This window comes from Ochotona princeps, chromosome X (genome assembly GCF_030435755.1).
Source record: "Ochotona princeps isolate mOchPri1 chromosome X, mOchPri1.hap1, whole genome shotgun sequence".
NCBI lineage: Eukaryota > Metazoa > Chordata > Mammalia > Lagomorpha > Ochotonidae > Ochotona > Ochotona princeps.
Genome location: NC_080865.1, coordinates 66,174,317 through 66,199,232, shown reverse-complemented (window position 1 = coordinate 66,199,232; position 24,916 = coordinate 66,174,317). Strand labels below are relative to the sequence as shown.

Genomic DNA, 24,916 nt, shown 5'->3' with positions numbered 1-24,916 from the left:
GACCATATGTGATACATACCACTTCCTGCCCCATACTCCTTCCAAAAGAATCTACTCATGATCTCCAAAAACAGTGTTCCACAGAAGCCTGGGCTGGTAAATGCTGTCCTAGAAGGCTTTAAATATCTATTTTATTGGCTGCTGCATGTTCAGGCTCTTTTGTAAGAAAGGAACGTAGTTTTGCAATACAGGTTCTACTGAGTGGCCTTCCTCTGCATGAATTTCTCTGGTACATGAAAAAGGCTATACTGCCTCTGGCTTCAATAATGGGACCCCATCCTAGCTGGCACTGTGGTAGGTCCAGCATCAGAAACTTCCAAGTAGCCAGAGTTAGAACGGCATCCCAGATTATGTGTGCTTTCTCTCTGCATCGAAGTTCTAGGTCTTCCGTAAGTTTGCCCTTTTGTGCCATACCCTCCTACTCCCCGTTAGGTGATGGCCAAACTGCAGGATGTTCCTCTCGGGAGCTCAGAGCTCCGTGGCTGGAGCTGGGTTCTTAGAGGCGGCAGTCTCGTGGGAAGAGGATGATCACTGTGGCCTCCATTGCCTGGCCGTGCTGTGCAGGCAGCGGCACTGCAGGGCACAGGCCTGCCCACCGGGGAGAGAGGACTTCAGGCTTCTCTCAGGGGCAAGACACTTACTTTGAGTTCCAGCTGCATCTTTTTGTAAGGGTTTCCTTAGAAAGCCCTGACACTTTCTGGAACCATCTCCCCACCCGAACCTCACAGGGAAAAGCTCCTGATGTGTGCGGTGGGTGGTCGTAGGGGTAGGTTCCATGGGGGCATTTCAAAAAGATATCTCTATTTGAGCACCTTCAATGTAGATACAAGGATTCCTATGGAAGAGTCAGGAGCTGAGGTGAGCTTTTCCAAAGGCTTTTATTCTTTCCAACAACCAAAAAGAAAACACAAGAGGAAAGTGTGTTCTTTCCCAGACAGCAGACACCAGGCTGTTAATGGAAGGTGGTGGCAGCAGCTGCAGTCTGCCTCCTGCTCTATGCTGCTCCACCCTTGCCAAGCGCAGGTCCAGCCCTCGCCTCCTGCCTGGATCCAACACTCAGCACTCCCCAAGCAAGGCTAAAGCTTAACCACTGGTAAGATCTCAGGCCCACTCCCAGCTCCTGGGGCTCAGAATGGTGGGGAGTGGCAGAAGCCATCAGAGTGCTGGACTCCAAAGAGAAGTGAGCCCGATTTCAAATCACTCCAAGAGTCCAGCAATGCCTCCTGCTTCCAGGGCGCAGAAAGGAAACTGAGGAGAAAACCTGGGCGGTGATGCTGGAGGTGGGGGGCGGGGGCGGGAGAATGCCACAGGGCAAAGGAACAGAGCCAGGAAAGCAATACTGAAGTGAAATGAGCACTTCAGCCCCAGACTTTTAGGTCAAAGCCCGATTTGTTTCCGGGCAGAACTCCTGGGTCCCGTTTATGGCCAGAACAGTCCTTTACCCTGAAAAGCTGCTCCCAGCTCTCGCCCCCGCCCCCGCCTCCCCGCTCCTCCTTTCACAGCCAAAGCTTTCCCCACACCGTCCCTTGCCTCCCGCCAGGAAATCTACCCGTGGACAAAAAGCCAGTCACTGAGCACCTGAAAGAAAGAAATAAACGCCCCTCTCGTCTCCAAGCCACACACTGTGATCCTTCCTCTTATCCAATTTTATCCCATAGTTGCTCAAATTGGCTTGAGTTTCAATGCCTGGGAGGCTTGTTTTTCTTTATGAACCCAAGCGGTGACCACTTCATAGTGAGCATTTTTTTTCATGCAAGTTTTCCTGCAAAGGCACACACAGGCAGGATAGGCAGGCACACTCACACACGCACAGACACGCATACACACATGCACACACCCCGCGGCCACACAGCACCACCAGCGCTTCCTCTCCGTCAGTGATTCCCTCTCACTCAGCTGAAAAAGGGCGAGGCTTCCATAGGATTTCTCTGTGGCCTACCTTCTGATTCCGGCAGGTCTGGGGAGCAGGCGGTAGCAGGCAGTTCGGAGACCAGGGCTGGGCTGCCTCTGTGAATCAGCAAAGAAGTCCCTGAGATGCCGACAGCTGCTGTGTGCACACTCTCCCTCTGGCTCTCCCACCTTCCTGCCCTCCTTCTCCTCCTCCTCCCTCGCAGAGCTGCTCTGTGTTGCTATGCAATCGTCACCAGCGCTAACAGCATCCCCCCCATGACCTCAGGCGAAGACACCCTTGACTGGGCAAATGCAGGAAGAGCAAGGACAGTTCTTGCACAACTACCACAGCCGCGGCGGCAGCGGTGGCTCTGGGAGATTTCAATTCATCAGAAGCAGAGGAGGGAAGCGGAAGAAAGAACAGGCTGAGAGGGGGAAGTGGGGGAGAGGCTTCCACTGGGGAGGAGGAGACAAAAGAGCCCTGGAGATCAATGCGAGCACTGAGCTGAGTGAGGAGCCTGAGCCCAACTTGCACAGATCCCATCCAGAGCCAAAAGCAACTTGAGAGCCAGGAGCTGGCAGGGCCCTAGGGAGGCAGCCCTAGATTCAGACTTTGTGCTGGGGGTTGAAGCACTGGGCTCCAAAATTGTCACTGGTACTCCAGGGGCAATAGCTTGGACCTAGGGCAATCTAACCATCACCCCCACATATCAAGTCCACGAAGATTTTCACCCCTTTTTAGCTGTCACATGTAGGAAAAACAAAAACCTCAACAAGTGGGGTGGGCAAAATAGACCTTGAATGCATGCAAGCTCCTCCAGGCCTCCTTCAACATCAGCTTCTCGTCAATGTCGACCTTAGTCACCCTGCCTGCTTTTGTCCACACCAAATCTTACATGCTTTTCACTGTCATCCGTGTGAAAGAACCGAGGGTACAACTGCCAAAAGCCCCAACGGTCCTGGGAGAAGACCTTAATAGAATGGGTGTTATTGTAGCCCTTCACAGGGTGCTCAGCACATAGATGTTGAGTGAGTACATAACATGGGTGGAGAAAACCCCTAATCCAGTGCTCCCACACAGCAAAGGATAACCAGAAGCACTCTTTCCTCTCTACATTTCTGAGACCAGAGGGTGAAATAAGAGAGGGAGACAGGTTTAGGTGTGGGTTGGTTAACTTCACTAATTTCTCTCTACATCCACTATAGAATCGTACAGCCCTGGAACTTACAACAGAAAATAGTTTTTGGCCCACAGGATCTGGGACTAGGGTTTACAAAGTATCTACAGTATTGAGAAATATTATTCAAGTCGCATTTTTAAACTGCCCAAAAGAAAATATTCTTGGGGACCAGTGTGGTGGCCTAGTGGCTAAAGCCTTCATCTAGAATGCACTGGGATCCCATATGGGTGCTAGATCATGTCCCGTCAGCCTCGCTTCCCATCCAGCTCCCTGCTTGTGGCTGGGAAAGCAGTGGAGGACGGCCCAAACCCCTGGGACCCCGCACCCCCGTGGGAGACCTCGAAGAAGTTCCTGGCTCCTGGCTTCGGATTGGCGCAGCACTGGCCGTTGGGGTCACTTGGGGAGTGAATCAAAGGACAGAGGATCTTCCTCTCTGTCTCTCCTCCTCTCTGTATATCTGACTTCGCAATAAAAATAAACAAATTTTTTTAAAAAAAAACCTACTTCTAGCTTAAAAAATATTCTTATTACCCACTTTTTTCAAAGATCTGTTTTGTTGATTTGAACAGCACAGTAACACTGAGGGAAAAGAGAAAGAGATCTTCCATCTGCGGTTCACTCCCCACTGTGACAGTCAGGGATGTGTCAGATTGAATTCAGGAGCTTTGAACTCCATCCTGGTCTCCCACATGGGCACAGGAGCTCAAGCATTTGGGTCATTTTTCATGGCTTTCCCAGGCAGCTTAGCAGGCAGATATATTGTGAGTGGAGCAGCTGGGCCTGCAACCAGTGTTTACATATGAGATGCTGGTGTCAAAGAGGGCAGTTTAACTCACTGTACTACAGTGTGGGCCCCTATTATTTACTCTTAGTTGACAAATGATAATTATGTATGTTTATGGGGTATAATGAGATGTTTTGCTCTGCACTTAAATGAAGAGTTAGTCCAGCTAATTAACAATCACCTCACCAATTTACCATTTTTTTGTGTGTGGTAAGAATATTAGTCAATTAACAGATGAAAAATCTCTCTCTGTAGCTCTGGCTTTCAAGTAAATAAATAAATCTTTAAAAAAATCTATTCTTTTATGAATTTTGAGGCACCTATGTAAAATGCAATGTTGTTAATTGCATTTATTTTTATTAGGCAACAATTAGTGGGTGCACCTGTGTGTGTGCTTCTTTTTAGACAACATTATAAAAACAGCTGCTGCTGGTTTTAATAAAAAGCTAGCAATAAGGCCTGATTTCCTTTCCAAAATCAAACTGGCCCCTTTGCTCAGGCTTCCAGAGCTGCACGAGTGACTCCTCTTGCCTGCAGCGGTGGCAGCAGCCAGATTCCAGTGCAGTTTCAGCAAGGATCGCTGGTTTTTAAATGGGCTTTAGGAAACACATGCAGGTTCTCAGTGACCCAGTATAGACCAGGCCTGACCCTGAATCTTGGCCCCAGTCCTAGCTCTGGTAGCTTATGGACTTGAAATGACCTGGAAGGGAGAGTTAGCTGGAAGCAAGAGCAAAGGGAACATTCTGAGAAATTGGACTGATGCAGACATCAAGTGTACAACAAACACATGGAAATCTAACTTACTGTCCCCAACCCCTTGCCAAGCTCTGCCGGTACCAGCCAACCAACAAACCCAACAAAACTAGGGTCTAGGCCTAGGTGAGGGAGGAAAGACAGTGAACTTCCCTCGGCACCTGGACTTGCCAAGAGCTCAAGGATCACCTAGAATAAACCTTTGCCATTCCCCCCTCCAACCCATCTCTAGAGAAGGAATTCAGACTGGGGATGCAGAAATACTGTACCAATTTCTAGGAAAATAAACCCTCAGTTCATCTTTTGAAGTACAAGAAAAGGCTTGTCAGAATGTCTGCCCACAGACTCAGCCATGCAGGAAAAGATTTCCCCTGTTTTTTTTTTTTTTTTTTTTTTTTTTTTTTTTGTGTGTGTGTGTGTGTGTGTGTGTGTGTGTGTATTGGTTTTTTTGTTTGTTTGCTTTGTATATTTTTGCTTAAGGCATGAAGAGGCCCTGTAAAAATGATCATATGAGGGTACTTCAAAATATGGGAAAATGGGACAGGACTTGAGATTCAGTAGGTTAAGCTGCCTCCTAGGACACCTGCATTTCATACTAGAGAACCAGTTTGAGTCCCAGCTGTATTGCTTCCAGTCCAGCTCCCTGCTAATGCCCCTGGAAATGCATCAAAAGATGTCCTAAGTCCTTGGAATCTTGCCGCATGTGGAAGACTCAAATGGATTGCCTGGATCCTCATTTCGGCCTGGCCTGGCCAAACTCTGGCTGTTGGAAGTATTTGGAGAATAAACTAAGGTATTAAAGATCTCTCTTTCTCTGCCACTATGTCTTTAAAATAGCTATGTAAATTAAAAAAACAAAAGCATGTTGTGGTGTAATGGGTTAAGCTCTGTATGGGCTTGGGTTCAAGTCCCAACTATTCCACTTCTAATCCAGCTCTCTGGGAAAGCAACAGAAGATGATCCCAGTGCTTGGGTCCCTACACGTGGGAGATGCAGATTAAGCTCCTGGCTTTTGCCTGGTTCAGCCCCAACTGTTTCAGCCATTTGGAGAATGAACTAGCAGGTGGAAAATCTCTCTCTCTCTTTTCTTTCTCTTTGTAACTTTGATTTTCAAATAAATAAATCTTTTTTAAAATAAGCCCGTGTAAAATGGAATTGAAAACTTATTTTGTGCAAAAAGAATTGAAATTTCTACATAATTTTCTAATATGCATTCTTCATGAACTTTCTGAAGATTTCTAATATAACAGTGTAAGGGAGAAAGACTAGAAGCTTGGCTACCTGGTTGGGCCTCATCTGATGAGGACCTGAAGCATGGCAGTGAGGAGCAAGGGTGAAAAATGGGCATTTCAGTTTATCTTGGAAGAATGAGTCTCATCTGCTAATGAATCTTGCTCACATTCTCCTTTCCCTGTATTGCTTCTTTCTAACTTGAACTAATTGTTGAGTTGCCAAAGGGGAAACAAAGCACGGGTAGTTAAGGGTTGGAGAAGTTAGGGGTATGTAGCTCCCATTGCTGTTTTGCTATTCTACAATCTTGTTCATTGGCTACCTGACATTGTTTACCCTAAGTCCAACCTCAAATCACATCTTCTCTTATTTTTATAATGTGTATATTTATCTTTTCAGAAGGCAGGATGACAGAGAAATGAAGAGAGAATAAATAAAGCCTTCCATCAGTTGGTTTATTCCCCAGATATCTGCAGTGGCCAGGCCTGATCTAGGTTGAAGCCAAGAGCCTGGAACTTCATCCAGGTCTCCCATGTGGGTGGCAGGGGCCCAGGCACTTGGACCACTATCTGCTGCTTTCTCAGACACATTAACAAGAAGCTGGATCAGAAATGGAGCAACCAGGACTCGAACCTAAGCTCTGATATGGGATGCCAGTGTGGCAGACAGCAGCTTAGCTCAGTGCACCACAATGCCAGCTCTCTAGGTGCCCTCTTCTTAGTCATCCAACTCCAAATCACTTACCTCAGCAAATAATCTCCTTTAGCAGTTTACTGAAGGGGCAGATTCTATTCCTGCAAACTTTTCTACTTCAGAATTTCTTCCCTCTCTACCAAACACCACATATTATTCTCACTCAATCTCCTCTGGGACCCTCTTTATGCAGTTTCTTTTGCTTGCTTTTATCTTCAACCTTTTTGTTGCCCCAGTTTCTCTGCTGCCCAAACACACGTGAGGGAAGTTTTCTGACTCATGAGAGCTGGGAAGTGGGAAGAACATTTCCCGCTATAGAAATCTCCCTCCCAACCCCCCACCCCTCCACACACAAACACAACCAGGTCAAGATTGTGTTAGTGACAGGGTGGAGGGAGCAAAGCAACATCATCAGGGTAAGGAATGCTCAGGGTTTCGGAAAGGCTGGGGAGTCAACAGTAACATGAAGATGATGCAGAGGACCTTGAAAATCAATCTTTGCTGGTTATTTGCAAAGTGTCTTCTGCTGTTATCAAGTTGGTTAGCACTAATGAGACGGGACTCTCTGCAGCTAGCTGAAAGGATTAATGGAGGAACGCACAGAGGTGAAATGCTTCTGGACAGGTAAGATCAGTATCAACTGGGATGGGTGAAAGAGTCGGACAACAAGAAGGAGGGATTTTCACCAAGCATAAATGACATACATGGAGGAAGCTGAAAGTAGGGAGATAAGTCAAGGCTCCGTTTTATCACTGGAGTTGATAAGAAATGCCGTGAAGCTGTGTACACGAAGGGCTGAAGAATCCGTGTGGTCCTGCCTAGTGCTCTGAGCACTCTCTTGCTTTTGCTGAACATCCCAAAATGCGGAGCTCATTTTACATACTTCGTTACCTCCCACCCTTCTTCCAGCTTCTGCTAAACCAGACCCAACAGCTGGGACGTTATATAACAAAATGAAATGTTCTATTTATATTTGCAAGTATGTATGCCACTTAGATCAAAACCATTAGAGCTATAAAATGGTACAGTGGAAAGAATGTTGAATTGAAAGTCAGAGGACAAAAGTTCTAATCCCAATTTTGCTCCTAAATTGCTAACCTTTTTAAGCTTTGGTCTTCTCCTTTATCAGAAATGGAATAATATCTTCCCTGTTTACTTCACTTCATTAGACTGAGAATCAGACAGGCTAATGTGTGTGAACATACATTGAATATGTTGAAATTATGAAGTACTCTTCAAATGTAAAAGATTATTACTTCTATTGCCGCTGGGTCCTGGTGACTTCCCTAACTGCAGAGGACATAAAGACCCAGAATAAATTACAGCAGCTAAGCAAGCCATGCCAGGAATATAATTAGCTCCCTGTTTCTATGCTAGATCAAATGCTATAGTTTTTTAAGTCGACATACTGATGACACGATTCACTCTCTCCTATTGGCCATCCTTCAAGTTTTCAAACTTCCCATCCTCTTTCCAACTCACACAGCTAGATGTAGGCACAATTGCCAGCAATCATTCACATATGAGCTACCAGGCTAGGATGTACAACTTGGTAAGCATTACTGACTTTCTAAGCTAAAGAGCACTGTTACTGATTTGTACTCCTGTTAGATTTATGTTGTGGGGGCTAGCAAAGTGGGCTTGTAATTTGCATCAAGAAGGGAAGAAAACTAACATTTTAAAATATTTATTTGTTTGAAAGACAGAGTTGCTGAGAAAGAGGGAGCAGAGAGAGATTTTCCATCTGCTGGTTCACCACCCAAATGGCCATAACAGCCTGTGTAGACCAGGACAAAGCCTGGAGTCTAGAACTCCATCCAGATCTCCCATGTCAGTTTCTTGGACTATCTTCTGCTGTTTTTCCAGCTACATTAGCAGGAAGCTGGATTGGAAGTAAAGCAACTAAGACTCAAACCAGCACCTACCTGCCTGGAACCGTGGCATTGCAGGCGATAGCTTAGCCTGCTGTACCACAATGTCATGCTTAGTGTTAGACATTTTAGACAAGTTATTTCACTTATTTGAAAGGCAATGAAACCTAGAGAGGGGGAAATTCAAAAGAATAAACAGTTTTTCCATTTGCTAGTTCCCTCACCAATAGCCAAGGCTGGGCCATGTGCAGGCTAGGAGACAGGAACTCTACCTGGAACTTTGACATGAATGGCAGGAGCCAAGTACCTTAGCCCTGCTCTGCTGCTTTACCAGTAGCATTAGCAGGGAGCTGGGTCAGAAGTGGAACTTTCAGGACTTGAACCAGCACTTTGATGTGGGGTGTTAGTATCATAAACAGCAGCTTAATTTGCTGCACCACAATGCTGGCCTCAACATTTTTTGAGGTTCTACGCTGTACCAAACATGATATAAGGCACTGGACATCCACTACTGCTTGTTAACATCACAGCAATTCGGTGAGAAAGTTATTCCAGAGTCAAAGCAGTGACATAACAATCTAATCCCCTGCCTGTGGTGCCAGTATCACATATGGGTGCCAGTTCAAGTCCCAGCTGCTTCACTTCCAAAAGTTATTATTTCCAAATTTACAGGCAAATAAACTACAGCTCAAAAATGTTATATCAGTTGTCCAAGTATAAAGTTAATAAGAAATGCAAGCTAGGATCCAATCTCAAATCCATCTGACTGCAAGGCAGACACTCATCCCACTTCTATCTCTGGGCAAAGCTACAATTTTAAAAATAGGACATGCCAGGGGTGGGCGTTTGGCTCAGTTAAGATGCTGCCTTGGGGTTGGCCTTCTAGGCAGTACATTCAACTGCTGTTTATGATGCTGATATCCTGCACAAGAGTGCTACAGTTCAAATCCTGGTTACTCCACTTCCAATCCAGTCCCCGTGCTAATGTGCCTGGGAAGTCAGAAAAATATATGGCCCCAATACTTGAGCCCCCACTGCCCTCATGATTGACTCTGATGGTGTTTCAGGCTCCTGGCTTCAGCTTAGCCCACCCCCAGCCCTTGTGGCCATTTGGGACAATGACCCTGCAAATAAAGATCCTCACTCCTCTCCACACACACACATCCCACTATGACTCTGCCTTTCAAATAAACACATGAGCAATTTTTTTTTTTAAAGAAGCTGCTTGAGGCACCCACACCCCATATCAGAGTGCTTGGTACGTGTCCCAGCTCTGCGGCTTATTTTAGTTTTGCTACTGTGCACCCTAGGAAACGATAGGTGATGATTCAAATGCTTGGGTCCCAGCCACTCATGTAGGAGACCCGAAATAAGGTCCAGGCTCCTGGTTTCAACCTGGTGCAGCTTCTGGGTGTTGTGGGCATTTGGGAAACCTCACTTCACAATCATTGACATATTCAAAAGCACGCATTTGCATTGCATCTGACAAGTAGGTTGGCCCCCTTCAGAGCTTTCTTGACTGAAGTTACATTGGAAACTAAAGCATCTCTGAGTCTAATGGCCAAGAGCTGTCTCTTACACTCACAAGTGAGCCCTGTACATCTTACAATAGAAAGACAAGATATTTGCAGAGGCAAAGTGACAATTTCAAAATGAGACTATCAGTGCAATGCTGCCCAGGCAATAACCAACTAAATCCAGAGCTACCATGCTAGCCACTCCTTAGATCCAAACTTAGATTCAGTCTCATAGGAATGGGTAGAGTTGGAAGCTATCTACTTGGCATGATTTGAGGGGGAGATTGAAATTCCATCACTAATCCAAATGACTTCTCCCACCAGCCCTGCCATGGTGCCTGAAACTCTCCATTAATCACTTCCTTCAGGTTAAGGCATCTGTCAAAATCTAAGTGCTACCTTCAGTCTTTATACATTACACCCATTATTTTGTCACTTTCATTCTAATCACCACACATATGTGGGGCACAGGGCAAATGAGTTTGAAGAAAAAGGCAGAGGGAAAAGTTCAATGTTATGCCTAATGCACAAATGGTGTCCAATAGGGCCTGCTTAAGATATTTAAAGATTGGGCCCAGCGACGTGGCCTAGCGGCTTAAGTCCTCGCCTTGAAAGCCCCGGGATCCCATATGGGCGCCGGTTCTAATCCCGGCAGCTCCACTTCCCATCCAGCTCCCTGCTTGTGGCCTGGGAAAGCAGTTGAGGACGGCCCAATGCATTGAGATCCTGCACCCGCGTGGGAGACCCGGAAGAGGTTCCAGGTTCCCGGCTTCGGATCGGCGCAGCACCGGCCCGTTGTGGCTCACTTGGGGAGTGAATCATCGGATGGAAGATCTTCCTCTCTGTCTCTCCTCCTCTGTGTATATCTGGCTGTAATAAAATGAATAAATCTTTAAAAAAAAAGATATTTAAAAATTCCAAGTACCAAAGAGATAATGGCGTACACTCTACATGCACATATACAATCCAAGATAAAAATAACCACCAACCAGAGTGAATACTTGACTCAGTAGTTAAAATAGTATTTAGAATCCCTGTGTCCTATATTAGAGTGCCTGGTTCGAGTTCTGATTCTGCATGAGTGCGCCCCAGGAGACAGCCAGTGGCTCAAGTTCTTGAATCTCTGCCTCCCACATGGAAGACCTGGATTAGATTCCAGGCTTCTGGCTTTGGCCTGGATCAACTCTGGCCATTGAAGGCATTGGAAAGTGAACCAGTGGATAGAAGATCGCTGTCTCTTTCTCTTTCTCTGTCTCTCTTTCTCTTTCCCTCTCTCTCTGCCTCGCAAATAAAATGAAAATAAATTTCAAAATAGTTACAGTGTTTAACTATAAGACTACTATTTAAAAATAATGTCACCAATAAAACAAGCACATGTAACCAAATATATCTTTCCCATTACTATAACCCTTTTTTTTTTCAAAAGATTTATTTATTTTTATTGGAAAGACGTATTCAGAAAGAGAAGGAGAGACAAAGAGCAAGATCTTCCAACCAATGATTCACTCCCCAAGTGGCCACAACAGCCAGAGCTGAGCTGATCCGGAGTCAGAAGCCAGGAACTTTTTCCAGGTCTCCCACACGGGTGCAGGGTCCCAAGTTTTGAGCCATCCTCTACTAGTTTCCCAGGCCACAAGCAAGGAGCTGAATGAGAAGTGGAGCAGCTGGGACACGAACCAGTGTCCCTGTGGGATCTTAACACATGTAAGGTGAGGACTTTAGCCACTAGGCTACTGCGCCAGACGCTGAAATCCTTCCTTGTTGCCATCATATTTGTTCTTTATTTTTTTAAAAGATTTATTTATTTTTATTGCAAAGTCAGATATACAGAGAGGAGGAGAGACAGAGAGGAAGATCTTCCATCCGATGATTCACTCCCCAAGCAGCTGCAACAGCTGAAGCTGAGCCAATCTGAAGCTAGGAGCCAGGAGCTTCTTCTGGTCTCCCACTCTGGTGCAGGGTCCCAAAGCTTTGGGCCGTCCTCCACTGCTTTCCCAGCCACAAGTAGGGAGCTGGATGGGAAGTGGAGCTGCCGGGATTAGAACCGGCGCCCAAATGGGATCCCAGCGTGCAAGGCAAGGACTTTAACCACTACACTATCTCGCTGGGCCCATATTTATTCTTTAAAAGTGTGTAATTCATTGGCTTTTAGCATATTTAAGTTTAACCATCACCACTATCAATTTTAGAATATTTTATCACCCTCTCCAAAAGCTTCAAATTCATTATCAGTCACATTCCCCATTTCCAACCAGTCCCTTCCTAGCCCTAGGCAACTACTAATCTACTTTCTCTCTTTATGGGGTTTCCAATTTTTATGGAGTTTCCAACATTTTACTTAAATAGATTCGTGGAAGATATGGCTTTTTGTGTCTGGATTCTTTCACTTATCCAGTTACTAAAGGTTCTTCCATGTTGTAGTTGGTATCAGTACTTCATTCCCTTTTATGGTTAAACATCTTCTGGTGTATGGATATATCACGTGACTTATCCCTTCATTCATTGACAGACGTCTGTGTTGTGCTTGCCTTTTGACTATTATGAATATTGCTGCAAAAAATATTTCTGTGCAAGTTTTTGAATGAACATATGGTTTCAATTCTTTTAATCATATACCTATGAATGGAATTGCTGGGCCACATGCAAACTCTACATTTAACCATTTGAAGAATTACCAGGCTATTTTCCTTCTCCTCCTTCCCTCCCTTCCTTCCTCCATTCCTTCTCTCTCTCTCTCTCTGCCTCTTTTTTTCTTTTATCATTTATCAATGGCTAGAACATTTTATATTCCCACCAGCAACGCACAAAAGAGTTCTGATTTCTCTACACTCTCGCTGATACATATTATTACCTGTCGTGTTTATTATAGCTATCATCAAGTTTAAATTGGTATCTCATTATTTTAACATTTTGTTTGAATTATCAAATATCCAATTCTTAAAAAAAAAAAAAACAAACTATGATGCCAGAGCTGGATATAATTCAAAGGATTAAAACAATGAGAGACAGCCTTATACTGCATGATCTCTATACTAAAAAGACAAGCAATAACTCAAATCACTGAGGATGAAGACATCAGAACGAGCTGTTTTCTTACGCGTTTGATTGATCTGCCTCCAACTAGGTCAAGAGGATGGGGACCATCTTGAAACGAGTAGGTTCCTGGGATTGGATCGTGTATATAAGGGAGGGCCTAATCTCTATCAAACATTTCCAACATCAAATCAAGATTCCAAAATGACTACATGATAGTCCCTACCCAACAATGGGAGGCAGGCACCTATTAGACAACTACAAAGCAGAATGCAGTAAGTGCTATAGTAAGACCATGGAAGCACAGACCGGGCACTGAGGGCAAAACAGATGTGATTTTTCCAGAGCACAGGGTAACCAGTCCTGCATGTCACCAGAGCATCCCAGCTCTTCACCCCTACCTAGCTGCAGTTAGAATCTTGTTGGAAATAGTTACAAAAATAGGGGGCATGGTTCTCACAGATGGACTATGGTGGGCCTGAGAGATGTTCTTGACACTTTCTCCTTTGAATGATTACACGTACTTCCTGCCCTCTGGTTGGCACCTTTAGGGTTGGCTGCATTACTTCCAGTCATAGCTCAATTCGTAGGATTGTAGTGAATAATGGCTGGAAAGTGCTAATTCTAAACTGCAGTTTGGTTTTTCTTTTATTTGAGAATCAGAGAGAGGGGGAGAGACCTATCTTTCTCATCCCTGGTTCACTCTCCAATTGTCCATATGGAGCTAGACTAGGGCTGAAGCAAAGAGCTAGGGATTCTACATGGATCCCCCATGTGCAATGGCAACAACTCAACTGCTTGAGGCCTTACCTGCTGCACCCCAAGGTGCACATCAACAGGAAGCTGTATCAGAAGTGGAGATATGATCAGGCCCCCTGATAAAGAATGTAGGTGTCCCAAGCAGCTGCTTAACTGCTACACTAAATGCCTGCCCCTGATGCCGCATTCTGCTTTAAAAATACACTCAGCCACGGATGTTGCCCCCATTGCATCAAGGGAGACACTGCAGCACATGGAGATTACATGACCTTATAATTAAAAAGGAAATCACAGAAGCAAGTGTTTGGTGCAGCACTTAGGATGCTATTGGAACGTCCATATTTCAACTTGGAGTTCTTGGGTATGAGTCTTGTCTCTGGTCCCAGTTCCAGCCTTCTGTTTACATGTACCCTCAGAGGCAGCACTGAAGGCTCCTGCACTTGGGCTCCTGCTACCCACAAGGGTAATCTAAATGGAGTTTTAGGCCTTGGCCTTTGACCTGGCCCAGCCCTGGTTGTTGTGGACATTTGAATGATTGATTTTCTCTTTCTCTCTCTCTCTCTCTTTCTTTCTCTTCCTTTTATGTATAAAGCAGGGCCCAGTGTGATAGCATAGTGGCTAAAGTCCTTGCCTTGAACACTCTGATTCTAATCCCGGCTGCTCTACTTCCCCTCCAGCTCCCTGCTTGTGGCCTGGGAAAGCAGTCGAGGATGGCCCAGAGCCTTGGGACCCTGCACTTGTGCGTGAGAGCTGGAAGAAGTTCCTGTCTCCCGGCTTCGAATCGGGGCAGCACAGGCCGTAGTGGTCACTTGGGGAGTGAATCATCAGATGTAAGATCTTCCTCTCTGTCTCTCCTCCTCTCTGTATATCTGACTTTACAACAAAAAAATAAAATAAATTTTTAAAAAATAAATTAAGAAAAATAAAGTAAAAAAGAAATTCTGTGGGTCTTCCCTGTCTTACTCTCATCTCTATCCATGATGAAACTACAGCTTATTAATGTTGTAGACTTGAGGTACCCACTGCCCGGTTCCTAGCCTTTCTCCATAGAGTACCTAGGAATGAGCAGACTACCAGAGAACAGTGAACTCATATTCAACAGACCAGAGAAGGTAATTTCACTTTTGAACTGCTCTCTACTTCCCTGAAGTGGGACTCAATTGTGCTTGAAAATGTTAAGCACAACCTCATTGCCCTCAACCATCTGTCTACACTCTCCTCAGATAAATGGACCCAAACCATGTGATTCGGCCTGCTGGAGGCCTTGGGAAAGCCCTTTGGAAATGAGAGACCTCTAATCACTTATTTTGCAAATATTTATGAACACTTATTATTTTTATTTATTTGAGAGGCAGAGAGCAAACGAGAGAGTGCAAGCCCCCATCCAGCGGTTAACTTCCTCAAATGCCTGCAATGGCTGAGACTGGAATGGGCAGAAGCAGAGAGCCAGCAACTCCTTCTGAGTCTCTTATGTGGGTGGCAGGTGCCGAGGTACTTGGAACATCGTGGCTGCATCCTAAGGTGTGTGTTAGCATGTTGCTGTAGTCAGGAAGCAGAGTTGAGACTTGAACCAGGCACTCTGATGTGAGACACGGGTATATTAACAGCTAGGCTGCCTGCCCACACCCCACTGTTACCAATTTCAATACTTCAGAGTGGTATGCTGCAGCCTAACAGGTGCCAACATGAGATCTGAAAGCCAACTGGGCTCAAAATCTGACTGTACTGCTTGCTTGTTAACGTTTGTTTTCCTCTTGGTAAAATGCAGACTAAACTTTCTCATTCAAGAAAGTGGGTGTGAGGGTGAACTGAAATGCATACATGAAGTGCTTGGCATGTTGCCTGGAACATGGAAGCCTTCCAGAAACATTAGGTGTTACTTTTACCCATGCTGCTGCAAAGCAAACCAGTCAGGGGCTAAAGTTCAATTGCCCAACATTTTACAACCCTTCAGGCTATTTCACGGACCAACTGCTGGAAGTGCTCTATGGAGGAAGTGTGTGCTTTAAAGAGTGATGGCAATGGTGTCATGATCAGAACAGGTAATGTAGTAACAACACTGAGATGCCAGAGAACAACTTGTGGTCTTCCTGAGGTCCCAGAGTAGCATGAACACCAGAGAGGCTGTTATTGCACAGGGATGCACTCAGCACCAGCTAAAGGCTTCCGGCGAGCCCAGCCCTGCCCCTCACAGCCTGACAGCCCATCACCCACCAAGGAGCACAATGCACACTGAGGGCAATAATTCTGTTTTAAAAAGAAAAGCACGCACACACACACACACACACATACACACACGTCTTTCATGTGTTGAATCACTCCCCAGAGGGCCACAGCAGTCATGGCTGCACCAGGCTGAAGCCAGGAGCAAGGATCTGGGTGCATCATCCAGGTCTCCCATGTGGGTGGTAGGGGCCCAAGCACCTGGGCCATCTTCTGCTACCTTAGTAGGAATATTAGCAGGGAGTTGAATGAGAACTAAAGCAGCTGGGACTAGAACTGGTACCCATATAACATGCAAGCCTTTGCAAGTGGTGGCTTAATCCACTGTTCCACAATGCTAGTAGCCCCCAAAGGGCAGATTTCTTAGGTGTAAAGGCCAGAATCCAACAAATCACTCCAAATGTCTCTCAACAATACTTTTCCTGAATTAAGTCCTGTGAGTTCAACTGGCATCAAGACAAAGTTGAGGCAGAGAGCAAAGCCCATTGGAGAGCATACCAAGGAGAGGATTAATTTAGGACTACCTCGAAGGCATCTCTCCTTGTCAGAGAGAGGCTCAAAGGGGACAGCAGGGTGGGAAGCGATGATCACGAGGGCTAACACGATCCTCAGCCTCGGTCCCAGCGTTGCTTTTTGTTGTGCACCCACTCTATGCACACCAGTGCTGAGAAGCGCAAGGACTAGAAAAGAAGCGAATGAGCTCCCTGCTTCGGAACTGTGACTATACTGACAGGGGGTTACATTGTCCGTATTTTCTGCCTGTAACTTCACTCCAGATTGGAGAATACAATGGCAGCAGCTGCAGCAATTGCTTTCATTTCACATACAGCATTTAGACTTAGGGCGTCTTTGAACTCAGTCCCTAAACTGACATAAAACCATGCGTGGGCACTTCTGTTTGCTAGCGGATGGCAGCCAGAACTGCACCATTCTGCGTTTATGTTCTCTGCGGCACTAGGTTCTCACTGGCCTGACATTTCATAGTCCTGAAACAATCACCAGCCCAGCTCAGGGCTGGAGGGTACCAAGGGCATCGGCACAGTGGCCTCTCATCATCTGACATCCCTGTGCCAGCCCTATTGCTTTCTCCCCAGTCCCCATGCCATTTGGAGGCCTTGTTTTTTGTTTGCCACTCCTGATGGGCTGATTCTCAGAAACAGTGGGCTGGGGAATAACCATTTGGGAACAATCTAATTGTGCAGAAAGCAGACAGAGCAGAATGAGCCCTAAGCCCATCGCGCTCTCAGCCCACACAGCAGTGCGCTCTCCACATTCCTGGGTCACAGCTCTGTACAGCTCCCACAGTGGGGGGCAGTGGGAGCCAGGCACAGACAGACCATTTTCAAGGCTGATTTTTCTCTACTGTACGACACACTCCAAAAGTCATCTTAATTACTCTGGGAGGTGGAAAGGATGGGGTGGGGGGTGCGTGGAGTTCTGCCTCCAAGCAAAGACATGGCCTCTTCTGGCCGGGCAACTCTCTTCTTGCACCTCCTGACTCCCACACAGGTGAGTCAGCTCCAGCACCCATAGCTTCTACTGGCTTAGCTAGCTAAACTTCACTAGCTTAGTGAAGGCTAACCACTATTACTAGTTTTTATCACGATTCTTGCATCTTAGAGACCCTTGGCCTGGTGTCACAGGGACTGAGAAATTAAGTCTAATCTCAAGGGGACAGTGTCTGTGAGACCTCCAAAGAGGGACTGATATTAAGTTGATCACCAGTCAGAGAAGGAAGTTTCAAGCTGGAAAAAGTGGCATGAGCAAGAGGACAGAAGCGTGCAGGCATATTATTCTCAAATTCAATTTCAACAAAAGTGAATAGCTGAGTGTGGGTACAGTGGAAGCTATAGGGTAGTGAATAATGCCAAAAACACTAATGAGAAGGTATGGCGGTGGCACATTGTGAAGGGCATTGAGTGCCATTTGAGGGGTTTGTGTTTTTTTCTCTGGGGAGTGGGGTGTATTAAACAAATGAAATACAATCTAAACCACATTTGCCAAAAGAACTCTTGGACTGGTGTTGTGGCACTGTGGGTTAAGCTGTTGCCTGCAATGCTGTCATACCATATTGGAGTATCAGAGTATCAGTTCAAGTCCCAGTTGCTCTATTCCTGATCCAGCTCCCTGATAATGTGCATAAGAAGGAAGCACAAGGAGATCCCTGTCACCCACATGGGAGACCTGAATGGGGTTCCTGGTTTGTGGCTTCAGCATGGCCTAGTCCTGGCTGTAGCAGCTATATGGAGAGTGAACCAGCAATGGAGGAAACCTCTGTGTGTGTGTGTGTGTATCTTTCTCCCCCTCTTCCTCCATCATTCTGCTTTTCAAATAAATGAGTGAATCTTTTAAAAAAAAAACAAAACAAAAATGAATTGTGCCAGTAGTATGGAGATTTGTTTGGGCTTCAGCTAAGGAAACAATTTAGGAGGCACTAGCAGCAATCTAGCATAAGAAAAGAGAGCTACTCTCAGGTAGTCGTAGCAGGAGCACACCGGTGGGAGTTATGAACAACTCTGAGCAGTGGTGTGTTGGTGAGCAGCTTGACTTTCCAGAGAAGAAGAAACAACAGCCCTGATGTAGAGCACTTACCGATTCCCGTGGTGTACATACCGCCCTGTGGCTGACTTCAAGCTGCTGGCAGAGTTGGGAAAAGACTGTGCTAGACTGGTTCTTGAACCAGCTTGAACCAGCGGCAACACAGCACCAAACGGAGAAAGAGAGCCGAATCGGAACTGACTAATGTGTTCAACTAGAATGACTCCTTGAATGTTAATGGGGAGAGGGAACCAATGAGTAAGAACACATTTGGTTGGGAGGATTAGGAGGTGAGAGACTGCCCAGGAAGAAATTATGACTTTGGTTTCAGAACGTTGAGCTGCTCATAGTAGACTTGCAATTCAATTTTCAGTAAGCCGCTGCCTTTCAACAATTACTAACATTAATGAAATGCATTATGCTAAGCACATTATGTATTTTTAGATCCTTATGCTTCATAATAAGCCCGTGGTGTCTACCAAAAGAGCTGAAATACAGTAGCTGCTGGACAATTATCTACTAAGTGAATAAATGGAGTAAATACTATTGGGCTTTTTTGTTTTACAAATAAGAGAGCGAGGCACAAATAATTGAAGCACTTGGCACAAGGTCACACAGCTGGGACTCCAACTCAAGTCTCTGTAATTCCAAAATGGCTTTGTTAGACTAAAAATGCCTGCCCTGAAGACTAACCACGGCAAGGTGCTTTCCTCCCTCAGCCTTCTAATGCTAATCTACCAACCTGTATTTTTTGAGACTTTTAAAGGTCTTGTAGGGGGTAGTAAGGGCTGGATGAGGTCCTAAAGATTGTGTCCTGATATAATGGCCAGTGTCCTTGAAGAAGAGGAAGAGAGGAATGACTGCATGGGGACACAGCAAGAAGGTGGCTATCTGAAATTCAGGACAAGAGTCCTCGCCAGCAGTCAGGTAAGCCACCATCGCCACCTTGAACGTCCCAACTTCCAGAACTGTAAGAATATACATTCTTTTTTTTTTTAAGATTTATTTATTTTTATTGGAAAGGCAGATTTATGGAGAGAAGGATAGACCGGCAGAAAGATCTTCCATCCACTGGTTCACTCCCCAAGAGGCCACAATGGTCAGAGTTGAGCCCATCCAAAGTCGGGAGCCAAGAGCCAGAAACTTCTTCTGGGTCTCCCATGCAGGTACAGGGTCCCAAGGCTTTGGCCCGTCCTATACTGCTTTCCCAGGCCACAGGCAGGAAGCTGGAAGGGAAGTGGAGCAGCTGGCGCCCATATGGAATCCCGGCGCACACAAGGCAGGACTTTAGCCACTAGGCTACCACACTGGACCTGAGAACATACCTTTTTGCTGTTTAAGTCATCTAGTCTAGGGCTCCTTGTGGCAGTCTGAGCACTAATATGAGAGTACTTAAAAGATTCATGGAAAATGGAATGGAAAGCTCATTTTGCTGCAAGAAATTTTTGAAATCTATGCATATGAAAGATTTTTAAAAAGTTAATCGGCAGTACATGTTATGGAAAATGCATAGGGGCCAGGGATAAGGGTGTAGCAGATAAATCCACTTCCCTCTGATGTCAGCATCCCATACGGGTAGTAGTTCATATTCTAGGCACTCCACTTCTGATCCAGCTCCTTGCTAATGGCTGGGGAAAGCAGCAGAGGATGCACCAAGTGCCTAGGTCCCTCTTGGATCCCTGCATCATGTAAGAGACCCAGAAGAAGCTCCTGGCTTCTGGCTTCTGATCAGCTCAGTTTCAGTCATTGCGGCCATTTCAGGAGTGAACCAGGAGATAAAAGATCTATCTGTGTGTGTGTGTGTGTGTGTGTGTCTGTCTGTCTCTTTGCATCTCTGACATTCAAATAAATGAATCTTTCGAAGACTGCAAAAATTTCACATTTTTGAAGCAACTTTGCAAATATTACACAAAACTACTAAGTATTTCTTGGATGAAGACTGATTTATGGTGCAGCAGGTTAATGCCACTGCTTTGGGAACCTGCATCCCATGCTGGAGTACCTAGGTTCAAACACTTGCTCCCACTTCTGATGCAGTTTTCTGCTCATGTCCACCCTGAGAGGCAACAGTATCAGCACAAGTATTTGGCTGCCTGCCGCCTGCATGGGAGACATGGCCAGAGTACTTGGCTCCTGTCCCTGCCTCAGACCTCACTGTTGTATGGGCATGTGCGAAATGAACTAGAGACTGATTCTCTGTCTCTCTGTCTTTCTCTCTCTCTCTCTCTGTCTCTCTCTCTCTCTCTCTCTCTCTGCTTCCCTTGTTGCCTTACACTTTTCTTTCCTGCAAATAAACAGAAATTAACATTTTAAAGATTTTTATTGAATGACTGAGGACTGATCCTAGAATTTTTATCTGAAGGACTAGTTTTCAAGGTAAGGTTTCTCACCTGATTTTGCAACAGTATCACTAGCCAAGCTTCCTGAATTTAGTTTCAGAAGGATTATCAATTTCTTCTTCACCTTTTACTGATTTAATTATGGGGAGTTAAAAAAGTATTTACTAGGCCTGGCGTGGTGGCCTAGCAGCTAAAGTCCGCACATTGAATGCACAATGATCCAATATGGGCGCCGATTCTAATCCCACAAGTCTTGCTTCCCCTCCTGTTCCCTGCTTGTGGCCTGGGAAAGCAGTTGAGGATGGCCCAGAGCCTTGGGACCCTGCACCCACGTGGGAGATGTGGAAGAGGCTCTTGGCTCCTGGCTTTGGCTCTGGCTGTTGAGGTCACTTGGGAATGAATCATTGGACAAAAGATCTTCCTCTCTCTCTCTTCCTCTCTCTCTATATATCTGACTTTGCAATAAAAATAAATAAATATTTTTAAAAAGGAAAAATATTTACCAACTCAACAAATACATATTTTGGTACCTATTGTGCTATAACATAGGTCCATTATCTTAATTTAACCAAAAACTTTGGAGGTAGTTAATATTACTCTCGTTTCTTCAGTTGAAAATATGGAGGTTAGTAAAGATGAAGCAATTCTTTCAAAGTAATCTTATAAGTGGTTTTTTTATTTCAAAATCTATTTTCTTGCAGCCAAAACAGTAGAATTAACTGTACATAATAATCTATTATATATATACAGATATATACATATATATTTACAGTTACAGGGTAATAAAGTTTATTTTGGCAGATAAGTGTTAAACAAAATTAAAGTTGCATACATTAGTAACGTAACTCAACATCCTTAATTTGGTATAACAAATTTTCTTGCTGTCCTGCATTCTGCTAAATCACCATACCTAAACTGTTTTATAAAACTGATACACTGAAATTTAGTTTAGTGCTTTCACTTACTCTCTGATTCCATGCAAAATTTTTTATAAGCTTCTTCTATCTCTGGGTGCATCTCATCATCAGTCTTGTAAGATTATCATCATCAAATTCATCTCCTACTAAAATTTTTTTCCCATTCCTTATTAATTACAATCAGTAGGGGGCATCCTCTACTCAAAAGATCTTTTCTGCACCTCTTAGATTCTGCTTGTTTCCACAAGGGGGCACTGTGACGATTGCTTTATATTCATTCTCTTTACCACAAGCACCTAGCATTTGGCATCTAGGATTCAGTAAACATTTTTGGTAACCATGTACTAGTAACTACCATGTATTTAGTGTGGGGTCAGTAGAGAAGCTGGAGGGAATGGTGAAAGGTGGATTAATGCGTCCTAAGTTAGCTTGGAGTAAGAAGTTCTGATACTCTATTGTAAAGCAGGGTGGCTATAATGACAATTCATTGTATATATTTTAAGAAGATTTATTTTTAACGTTAAAGGCAGATTTACAAAGAGAAGAGAAGAGACAGAAAGAGAGAGATCTTCCATCCACTGGAGAGAAGAGAGGGGAGGGCTGGGACTGGGAAGAGAGGAGGGGAGAGAATTCTCATATTTGCTGGTTCACTCTCCAAAATGCCCACAATCGCCTGGAGATAAGACTCAAAGCAGGTACTTGAAGGGAAGGACATAGGTGTCCTGGGCAGCCCGCTAATCCCTGTGCCACATACTTGCCTCTCCCTTCCCCAGAGTATTTCAAAATGGTCCCCACAACACTGAGTTGACAAGTGTCTTAAGTTCCATTTATAGATTCTCCTCCCTCTTTTTATTTTTACTGTGTGTATGCCAGTAAAACTGAGTGTCCACTTAGGTTTGCCACTTTTAGATTTTGCAGATTATTTCTATAATATAATTTACCATGTTCATTGGTTCTCTTTAAAGTAGTTCATATATATATATATATATATATATATAAAGATTTATTTATTTTGATTGGAAAGTCAGATATACATAGAGGAGGAGAGACAGAGAGGAAGATGTTCCATCCAATGATTCACTCCCCAAGTGAACGCAATGGCCAATGTTGTGCCGATCCAAAGCCAGGAGCCAGGAACTTCCTCCAGGTCTCCCATACGGGTCACGGTCCCAAAGGTTTTGGGCCGTCCTCAACTGCTTTCCCAGGCCACAAGCAGGGAGCTGGATGGGAAGTGGAGCTGCCGGGATTAGAACCGGCGCCCATATGGGATCCTGGCGCGTTCAAGGTGAGGACTTCAGCTGCTAGGCCACCGCACTGGGCCCAAATAGATCATATATTTTGACAAGAATATTTCATATACAGTACTGTTGACTTCTGTCATGTTCTCTGCATTTTTGAGGCTGGATTTTGGTGCTCACAGCAAGGCTACACAAGTTAAGAAAGACTTCCTGTTCTCTCTTACTTCCAATGCACTCCCTCCTTCAAACAGACATTTGCCCATCCTCTCAGTGATAAAATAAATTATTTCGAGGAACAAAAAAGTAATCTTTTCTCCATCAAGATGTCAGATTTTTTAGTGTTAGGTTATCACCACTATCAAAAAGTTTAGAGCAGATTTTTGTTCAGTATTTTTAGATTTCTTAAGCCCAGAATCTAAGACTTGTTGGCCATAATTTCACTGTAATTTTTAAAAAATGATACATATCATCTCGCAGCTTAAGAGATTATGTAGTTAACTTTCATCTGCATTCTTCAGTATGAGAGCTATTTTTATAATAGTCTCATTTTACAAGTGGAGAAACTACATGCTCTGAGAAACTAAATAACTCACACACAGTCGCTCATGATGGAGTCAAGTGTAGCCATCATAGCTCCTAACAGAAGATTCTGTGGTTTTCTCATTAGATGATATTCACAGTAAAATTGTGCGATGTTGTAATGTGATTTTGGCATTCTCCCTTATGAAAAAGATCTCTTAGCAGCTCCACAAAATTTAACGCCTAAAAGGGGGAAGTGAGGGCAGTGCAATTCTGCCCTATAGCATTATAAATCACACCAAGGAACAGGAAATTGAAGATTTGTCTCCACTTAATGCTTTAACACTACCAAATTAGTGTCATCTTTAGTGATCAACTTCCCCACATGATAAAATTGAAGCCAAACATCATACGTAACCCAAACATTCTGAATGATTGCCTTGAGCTAAAACTCAACTGGGAGCTATTCTAATGCACTAAAATTTTCTTCAAAGAAAAAATGTGTTTGACATTACGGAATGTCAAGGTGAGGTTACCTGTACCGGATGTGACCACAGCGCCCAACCAGCACACGTGAGAACCAGGAAGGGAGAGGGCGGAGCTGGCAGGGGGAATATAGGGGGGTTCCCTTGCTGGACAGCTACTCCCACTGGAGAACGTGAGCTAGGATGGGGGCAGACCAGACTACGCAGGGCTACAACACCTGTGGGCCTCATGTGGACTAGATCAGGGAAAAGTCAGGCTGGGCTGATTGTTCCTACTGGTGCAAACAAAACTAGAGTGGGTGAGGGTTGTTTGGGCTTAGCCATAGCAGAAGCTGGCAGAAGCTGGCACTGGGGGCTAATTCTGTCAAGTTAAACCACAGAACCACCTGGAGAGTGCATAATCCGGGAGTGGGAGAGGCCTGGGAGGGAAATAGTGGGCTCCTCCCTCTTGGGTTACCACTCCCATGGGAGGGCACAAAAAACTAGCACAGGGGTTGGTGTGGCTAGACAGAAAAGCACAACATCCGTGAGGGCTGGATAGTTGAGCTGGTTAGATGGAACTAAGTAAGCTTCATTACCCTTCGACAAGTACAAGAGCCAAATAGGATGTGGGACAGACTGGACTTGTCTGCTACACATACTGGCAAACCAGGGTAGAGGCAGACCTGGTGGGGGTTATTGTGGGTCGCTCTGACTAGGCTGCAGCTCCAACTGGTTTATGCAAGGGCTGAGTGTGTGCTGGGCAGAACCAGGCTGGACTGCAACACCCATTGGTTCCAGTGGAAGTCAGGGCTAGAAACAGAGCCAACCCAGCAATTGCAACCACCAGCTGATCGGGGCGATGGACCATGCCGGGCCCTGTACTTGCTAGTACATACAAGAATCTGGTCTGGGAACACCTCAGACAAAGTTTCTTTGGAGATCTCCCCAATTGAACTGCCAGACT

General features: G+C 45.0%; 1 protein-coding gene across 1 annotated transcript in view; it reads right to left on the bottom strand.

The window, feature by feature from the left end:
* The window catches only part of DRP2 (dystrophin related protein 2), a 50,933-nt gene extending 48,658 nt beyond the window's left edge, over positions 1 to 2,275 (bottom strand). Inside the window, exons 1-2 of the mRNA XM_058659193.1 lie at positions 2,172 to 2,275; positions 1,940 to 2,007 (exon numbers count right to left, since the gene is read on the bottom strand). The gene's annotated coding sequence lies outside the window, so the exon portion shown is untranslated. The remainder of the gene's footprint in view (positions 1 to 1,939; positions 2,008 to 2,171) is intronic.
* Between the last annotated feature and the right edge of the window lie 22,641 nt (positions 2,276 to 24,916).